Source organism: Drosophila ananassae, assembly GCF_017639315.1.
Source record: "Drosophila ananassae strain 14024-0371.13 chromosome Y unlocalized genomic scaffold, ASM1763931v2 tig00000110, whole genome shotgun sequence".
Taxonomy (NCBI): Eukaryota; Metazoa; Arthropoda; class Insecta; order Diptera; family Drosophilidae; genus Drosophila; species Drosophila ananassae.
This window is the reverse complement of record NW_025319067.1, coordinates 335,068-343,845: the sequence shown is the minus strand read 5'-3', so window position 1 is coordinate 343,845 and position 8,778 is coordinate 335,068.

The following is an 8,778-nucleotide window of genomic DNA, read 5'->3' as shown; positions in this document are numbered from 1 at the left end:
TCTGCATGATTACATTCATAACAAACGTCTAACAGAGTACATTCGAATCGAATAGAATGAATTGAGTGGAATGATGGAAATAAAATGACATTGTATGAGTGTAAGCTAGTATTCCTCTTGTAATTTGAGACGTCAAATGAAATGGCAGAGAATGAACGAAACGAATGTCATGTATACCCGAATCTTTCGAGCTGTTTCTTATGATTCGGGCACATTTCTTTCCGAGAGCTGCAGCAAAAAGACGGAAATATGGACAACCAATTTATAAAAGAAGAAGACGAGCCTATTTTTTTTTTAACTCAGAAAATATCAAACAAAATAATGTCTTTGCATTCCAATTTAAATTAGTTATAAGTTATCGTTAATTAAAAAATAATTAAAAGAAAAAACCATATATATAAAGCCTTTTCGGACTCGAAGAAAATTCCCTGCATTTAATTTGTTTTTATTTCCTTTTATTTACATTTACAACTCGAATCATTCGAATGAAACGTTTTCAACGTTCTCAATTCACTCAATTCGTTTCCTTCTATCAAATGATTGTGCAAATGAGTAAGCGTAAGAAACCCAACCCTTTCACATTATGTTGGCTTTGCTCTCAAATTCATTCAACTCATTTTTAGCATTGTGCATTGAATGTGGGGTTTTTGCCACTCATGCAGATGTCTAATATATAACAATCAAATGTGTAGCTTTCTGATGACACAATAATTTCAGTGAGAATCACGATATGCTTAGTCGGCACGTCTAGCATGCGCGACAGCGATATGTATGCATGACACCTTTCAACTCCCATACACATAAATGCACTTGTATATACAAACCCCTTACATGTGAAATGTACGATGACGACGGCGCAACCGGTGACGTCTGTGCCGGCAAATCCGCGCAATATTTAGATATAAAATGGAAATAATTATTCAATAAAAAGCATTCAAACGCAATACACGTGGACGATTCCTTAGGTACTTTTTGGGGGAAGCGGGAAAATCTTTTTTTTACATACAGCGCCATATTTATTTAGATATCTATCTCTGTACTACAAACCAATATTTTAAGTAGATGGTGTCGGTGCGTAATTCATTGCTTGTCAGCTACTCATTGTTCTCTGCTCAGTTAATTTCATGTGACAAACATGTATTTTTAACGAAGTTCCAGGGCTTCCAGATGGGACTACAGTTGGCCACATATCTTATGACCCCAGAAAATCTTCGATCAATTCAGCGCCGCAGCAGCTTTTCAATCCAAGTGACTTTCATATTCTTAAACTCAAATCTAAACATAAAACAACCTGATAGCCATATGCGCAAAGCTTCACACAAAGTGCCATTGACTTATTCATTTTTGTAATGGTATCCTAACCAATAAGCTGAGCATCAAGACAGAACGAATACAAACCTCGGACCTTTTGGCTCAAATATTGGCTTTCAACCCTTTTCGATAACTCTAATCAATAGAAAATCCAGGCGCAGTTCAGTTTTATTATTTACATTTGTATTGGGGTGGGTCAGATTTCACAAAAACCCAGGTAAGGAGGTCGCCAAGGAAAGCTCCGAGTTCTAGGCAAATTTGAGGCAGTGCTCACGCATAAGTGCATAGAAGACCTTGTGCGCAGCAGCTCCACGAAAACTTGAATGCTCTACAAATAACGACAAGGCGAAAGATAAACTGGGAGAAAAAGACAGAAAAAATACTACTGGGGGAAAAAGTAAAGTGAATTTTACATTTAATCTTGTTTGCGGAATGAAATTTCTCCAGAGACCACTCTGATCGGGGACATAAAAGCTGAATCGAAGAAACCGCAGATGGCTATATAAGGAACTATTGGCATTTTTGGATGATTGGCATGGGAAAAACGGGATTAGGATATTAATGGAGCGGATTACTTTAAAAGAGACAATAAATAAAATACAGTTCACTTTTTGCCTACAGTTGTAATTTCTGCTAAAGTTTAGAGCTATAAGGTTTGGTTCAATAAAGGGAGGGCACTGGTTGGGAAATGAGCCGCAGTTAGGACTTACAAAGTTAGCAAGCAAAAGGGGGCTTGCGGGTGGAACCAGCTTGAGCGAAACTCGGTCAGCAAAAGTAATTGGGATCCTTCTTGAAAATGCTTGATAGCAATGCCCTCGTGACGTACGCAAGGAAACATTTAAACAAAGGCGAAGACTTTTTGAAAAGCGGGAAACGAGTTGGACAATGATGCGATGTCCCTGGGCGGAGCCCTTTTCAATGAGGCTCTGACGCTGAGCTTGATCGTTGCATTTTCGTGCAGGAACGAAGGACCATAGTCCCAAAGCTGTGAAAGAGCTCAGTGGAAAGAGCATCTCTGGATAGAATGTCGGGTTAAATGTTTTGACGTGGGAAAATACGGCCATTTCATTGCCTTGGTTAGCTTCTGCATGGACGAGACGCGATTAGAGACAAACACGTTAAATCGAGAAGGTTCATCTTGAACTCGGGATAGGGCTACCGAGAAAATACGCTAACAATATTAATTTCCTTTATAAATCCCACGACACCTTTATTCTGAGTGTATTGAACGCTGGCTTTGGCTAGCTGTGTGTAGTCGAAATACCTCCATATTATTGTGGATGGAATTAGGCCAGGGGATGATACATCGGACAAATATCCCCAGCTTTAACGAAATACCCAGAGGATGTGGGTGCCAGAAGAGCAGAGCCGTCGAACACAACTTGAACAAGCTACATGCTGTGATTAATTTTAAGACGAAACGAAAAATCACCTTATTTGAGCTGGACCTGATTTATGGTAAGTTCATCATTAAAAGACCTTATGTTGAATATGGGAGCTAATATAATCTGCAATGTTAGGCAATGTTAAAATATTTAAAAATATTAAATAGAATTATATAATTAACAACATATTGTATCGAAACAATTATAATAATAATAATTTTCTAATATTGATGAAAAGAAATGTATAAAAGCAAAAGTACACACATGCATATACAGTCCGCTATCTAGTGTTATAAAAGGACAATATTATGAATTTAAAATATATATAAAATGTACTCCTTTTTTTTGGCCCTTTGCAGAATGTTCAACCATTGAACACGATACGAGTTCTAAACATAGAATGTCTAGAGATCGGACCCATGGGAATAAGTGATTGTCAGTATGGTTTGAAAACGATCTCCTGCAGTCTAAACAATTATTTACGAGGTCCACTTGAAGCACTTCAGAAAAGGTCACATAGCATGTCAGCGTGCAGACCATTGATCAGTAGTTAAATAGAGTAGTAGATCAGTAGATAAATAGATTTAAGATTTTCATGTATCTTTCTTGTAAGAGAAGTGTATGAAATAAAAATAGTTTTGAAACGAAACTAATTTGAGTAACATCATTATTATAAGAGGCTCCTCTTAACAGCTAATAGACACTCATTTTGTATTTTCAATGCGCAATGAGTAAGTGGTTGAGCCGGTTGATCAGCTATAATGTGGGAAAGAACAAAGGCTTCTATGCGCTAATGAAATGCTCTGCTCATTCTTGGTTGACCTCCAATGCCTTCCAATGCGTTGTACCCAATTTAATCTTTCCTGTCCTTTATCTTTCCGCATTTCCAGAAAGATCGGATTTTTTTTACTGCTGGCATGTTACTATTATAGAACATCATGGGGACAACAACACAAAATATCCTTTGAACTTTATTTTCTGCTTGTTCTTAAGTCTCTTCCTTTCGACTCGTGCCCTACATCAACTTGTCATGATTGCTTTCGAAAGTGTCGGCATATTTCTATCAACTGATCCGGATATCCTCAGCATATAGCTTTTGGTTCTGGCCGTTCCGAAAGGAAAATTTTTAACGAATCTTTCAGAGATAAACAAAAGAAGACGCAAATGCAAAAAAAAAAAAAAAGTGATTCCAAATTTACTACTAAACAGATTTTAATAATAATAATTGTAACGAACTGTTTTTGCTAACTGGTGCTCGCTAAAAAAGTGCCGCGGCAAGCTCACAGAGTTTGGGGGATCGTTACACCGAATTTATAGATTCGACGTGATTTCCCGTGCCCTGAAATAACACAGCGTGCTATTTCGTTTTATAAATATCCCCTTACGCCCTACGATCCCCTTACGTGCGTACGCCCTAGCGCCTGGATGAGGATTGAACCAGAGAATTGGCTCCAGTGGCCCTTCTTATATAGCGCCTGAGGCGCCCGTTAATCCTTTCCAATCTCGCTTACTGCCGTCAATCGTTGGTTCCTCCATACTTGCCGTTAGTTCTTTCACTGCTTTCAGTTGAATTTCAATGGGTAATTCATTCCAAGATATCCTGCTAATCTTTGTTCCCCCCCTTTGCCCCGCTTGGCCGCCCTGCTAGCTTGCATGTCAGGTGAATTCGGCGAGTGGTTTTTGGTTAAAATGTGTTTTATGGACGAATACGAAGATGAGCTGGCAACAAATTCGAAATTTAATCTTTGCGATATGCGGGTCGAACACGTCGAAGACAGCGCACCAAACTCTTCAAAACTCAACGGTGGAATACCACATTTACGTTTTGCTTTACTTTTTTCGGTTTCCGCTTGTCCGGTGCCTTCCATTCAGCACTGCGGCGTTTCGTTTGGGGATCATATTGGAAAACCACGATTCGAAACCAGTTTCAATATTGTAATGGAAGTTTTTGTCCTTTTTAACAATTTTTGTAAACCTTTCGTACGCCCAAATGTTCCGTCAAAATGCGATACATTTTTGTTTTGGGGATATCCGATTCCAACAGTTATGATGGAATTTTCGGTGATAGCTAATTTTAATTGGCCCACATTTTGATCGTCATTTATGCCCCACGACCATTTTATACTTTGATAACGTTAAAACCACTCGTTCACTCTGCTATGGGGACAGGGATTCATCGCTGTTTGCTTTTTTCATTATTTAAAACGTTTTGGTAAAAGTTTTACAACTACTACCACTGCCAATAGAGCTAACGTTGCGGCGTTAAAGATGTTGGATGCATGCATTCTTATCGAATAGGTACTGAAATGTATATATAAAACATATATACATACACATATAATAGACGTCTGCATGATTACATTCATAACATACATCTAACAGAGTACATTCGAATCGAATAGAATGAATTGAGTGGAATGATGGAAATAAAATGACATTGTATGACTGTAAGCTAGTATTCCTCTCGCAATTTGAGACGTCAAACGAAATGGCAGAGAATGAACGAAACGAATGTCATGTATACCCGAATCTTTCGAGCTGTTTCTTATGATTCGGGCACATTTCTTTCTGAGAGCTGCAGCAAAAAGACGGAAATATGGACAACCAATTTATAAAAGAAGAAGACGAGCCTATTTTTTTTTTAACTCAGAAAATATCAAACAAAATAATGTCTTTGCATTCCAATTTAAATTAGTTATAAGTTATCGTTAATTTATAAATATCCCCTTACGCCCTACGATCCCCTTACGTGCGTACGCCCTAGCGCCTGGATGAGGATTGAACCAGAGAATTTGCTCCAGTGGCCCTCCTTATATAGCGCCTGAGGCGCCCGTTAATCCTTTCCAATCTCGCTTCCTGCCGTCAATCGTTGGTTCCTCCATACTTGCCGTTAGTTCTTTCACTGCTTCCAGTTGAATTTCAATGGGTAATTCATTCCAAGATATCCTGCTAATCTTTGTTCCCCCCCTTTGCCCCGCTTGGCCGCCCTGCTAGCTTGCATGTCAGGTGAATTCGGCGAGTGGTTTTTGGTTAAAATGTGTTTTATGGACGAATACGAAGATGAGCTGGCAACAAATTCGAAATTTAATCTTTGCGATATGCGGGTCGAACACGTCGAAGACAGCGCACCAAACTCTTCAAAACTCAACGGTGGAATACCACATTTACGTTTTGATTTACTTTTTTCGGTTTCCGCTTGTCCGGTGCCTTCCATTCAGCACTGCGGCGTTTCGTTTGGGGATCATATTGGAAAACCACGATTCGTAACCAGTTTCAATATTGTAATGGAAGTTTTTGTCCTTTTTAACAATTTTTGTAAACCTTTCGTACGCCCAAATGTTCGGTCAAAATGCGATACATTTTTGTTTTGGGGATATTCGATTCCAACAGTTATGATGGAATTTTCGGTGATAGCGAATTTTAATTGGCCCACATTTTGATCGTCATTTATGCCAGACGACCATTTTATACTTTGATAACATTAAAACCACTCGTTCACTCTGCTATGCGGACAGGGATTCATCGCTGTTTGCTTTTTTCATTATTTAAAACGTTTTGGTAAAAGTTTTACAACTACTACCACTGCCAATAGAGCTAACGTTGCGGCGTTAAAGATGTTGGATGCATGCATTCTTATCGAATAGGTACTGAAATGTATATATAAAACATATATACATACACATATAATAGACGTCTGCATGATTACATTCATAACAAACGTCTAACAGAGTATTCGAATCGAATAGAATGAATTGAGTGGAATGATGGAAATAAAATGACATTGTATGAGTGTAAGCTAGTATTCCTCTTGTAATTTGAGACGTCAAATGAAATGGCAGAGAATGAACGAAACGAATGTCATGTATACCCGAATCTTTCGAGCTGTTTCTTATGATTCGGGCACATTTCTTTCCGAGAGCTGCAGCAAAAAGACGGAAATATGGACAACCAATTTATAAAAGAAGAAGACGAGCCTATTTTTTTTTTAACTCAGAAAATATCAAACAAAATAATGTCTTTGCATTCCAATTTAAATTAGTTATAAGTTATCGTTAATTAAAAAATAATTAAAAGAAAAAACCATATATATAAAGCCTTTTCGGACTCGAAGAAAATTCCCTGCATTTAATTTGTTTTTATTTCCTTTTATTTACATTTACAACTCGAATCATTCGAATGAAACGTTTTCAACGTTCTCAATTCACTCAATTCGTTTCCTTCTATCAAATGATTGTGCAAATGAGTAAGCGTAAGAAACCCAACCCTTTCACATTATGTTGGCTTTGCTCTCAAATTCATTCAACTCATTTTTAGCATTGTGCATTGAATGTGGGTTTTTTGCCACTCATGCAGATGTCTAATATATAACAATCAAATGTGTAGCTTTCTGATGACACAATAATTTCAGTGAGAATCACGATATGCTTAGTCGGCACGTCTAGCATGCGCGACAGCGATATGTATGCATGACACCTTTCAACTCCCATACACATAAATGCACTTGTATATACAAACCCCTTACATGTGAAATGTACGATGACGACGGCGCAACCGGTGACGTCTGTGCCGGCAAATCCGCGCAATATTTAGATATACATATAAGTAAATCCCTCTACATATAAAAATGGAAATAATTATTCAATAAAAAGCATTCAAACGCAATACACGTGGACGATTCCTTAGGTACTTTTTGGGGGAAGCGGGAAAATCTTTTTTTTACATACAGCGCCATCTCTATTTAGATATCTATCTCTGTACTACAAACCAATATTTTAAGTAGATGGTGTCGGTGCGTAATTCATTGCTTGTCAGCTACTCATTGTTCTCTGCTCAGTTAATTTCATGTGACAAACATGTATTTTTAACGAAGTTCCAGGGCTTCCAGATGGGACTACAGTTGGCCACATATCTTATGACCCCAGAAAATCTTCGATCAATTCAGCGCCGCAGCAGCTTTTCAATCCAAGTGACTTTCATATTCTTAAACTCAAATCTAAACATAAAACAACCTGATAGCCATATGCGCAAAGCTTCACACAAAGTGCCATTGACTTATTCATTTTTGTAATGGTATCCTAACCAATAAGCTGAGCATCAAGACAGAACGAATACAAACCTCGGACCTTTTGGCTCAAATATTGGCTTTCAACCCTTTTCGATAACTCTAATCAATAGAAAATCCAGGCGCAGTTCAGTTTTATTATTTACATTTGTATTGGGGTGGGTCAGATTTCACAAAAACCCAGGTAAGGAGGTCGCCAAGGAAAGCTCCGAGTTCTAGGCAAATTTGAGGCAGTGCTCACGCATAAGTGCATAGAAGACCTTGTGCGCAGCAGCTCCACGAAAACTTGAATGCTCTACAAATAACGACAAGGCGAAAGATAAACTGGGAGAAAAAGACAGAAAAAATACTACTGGGGGAAAAAGTAAAGTGAATTTTACATTTAATCTTGTTTGCGGAATGAAATTTCTCCAGAGACCACTCTGATCGGGGACATAAAAGCTGAATCGAAGAAACCGCAGATGGCTATATAAGGAACTATTGGCATTTTTGGATGATTGGCATGGGAAAAACGGGATTAGGATATTAATGGAGCGGATTACTTTAAAAGAGACAATAAATAAAATACAGTTCACTTTTTGCCTACAGTTGTAATTTCTGCTAAAGTTTAGAGCTATAAGGTTTGGTTCAATAAAGGGAGGGCACTGGTTGGGAAATGAGCCGCAGTTAGGACTTACAAAGTTAGCAAGCAAAAGGGGGCTTGCGGGTGGAACCAGCTTGAGCGAAACTCGGTCAGCAAAAGTAATTGGGATCCTTCTTGAAAATGCTTGATAGCAATGCCCTCGTGACGTACGCAAGGAAACATTTAAACAAAGGCGAAGACTTTTTGAAAAGCGGGAAACGAGTTGGACAATGATGCGATGTCCCTGGGCGGAGCCCTTTTCAATGAGGCTCTGACGCTGAGCTTGATCGTTGCATTTTCGTGCAGGAACGAAGGACCATAGTCCCAAAGCTGTGAAAGAGCTCAGTGGAAAGAGCATCTCTGGATAGAATGTCGGGTTAAATGTTTTGACGTGGGAA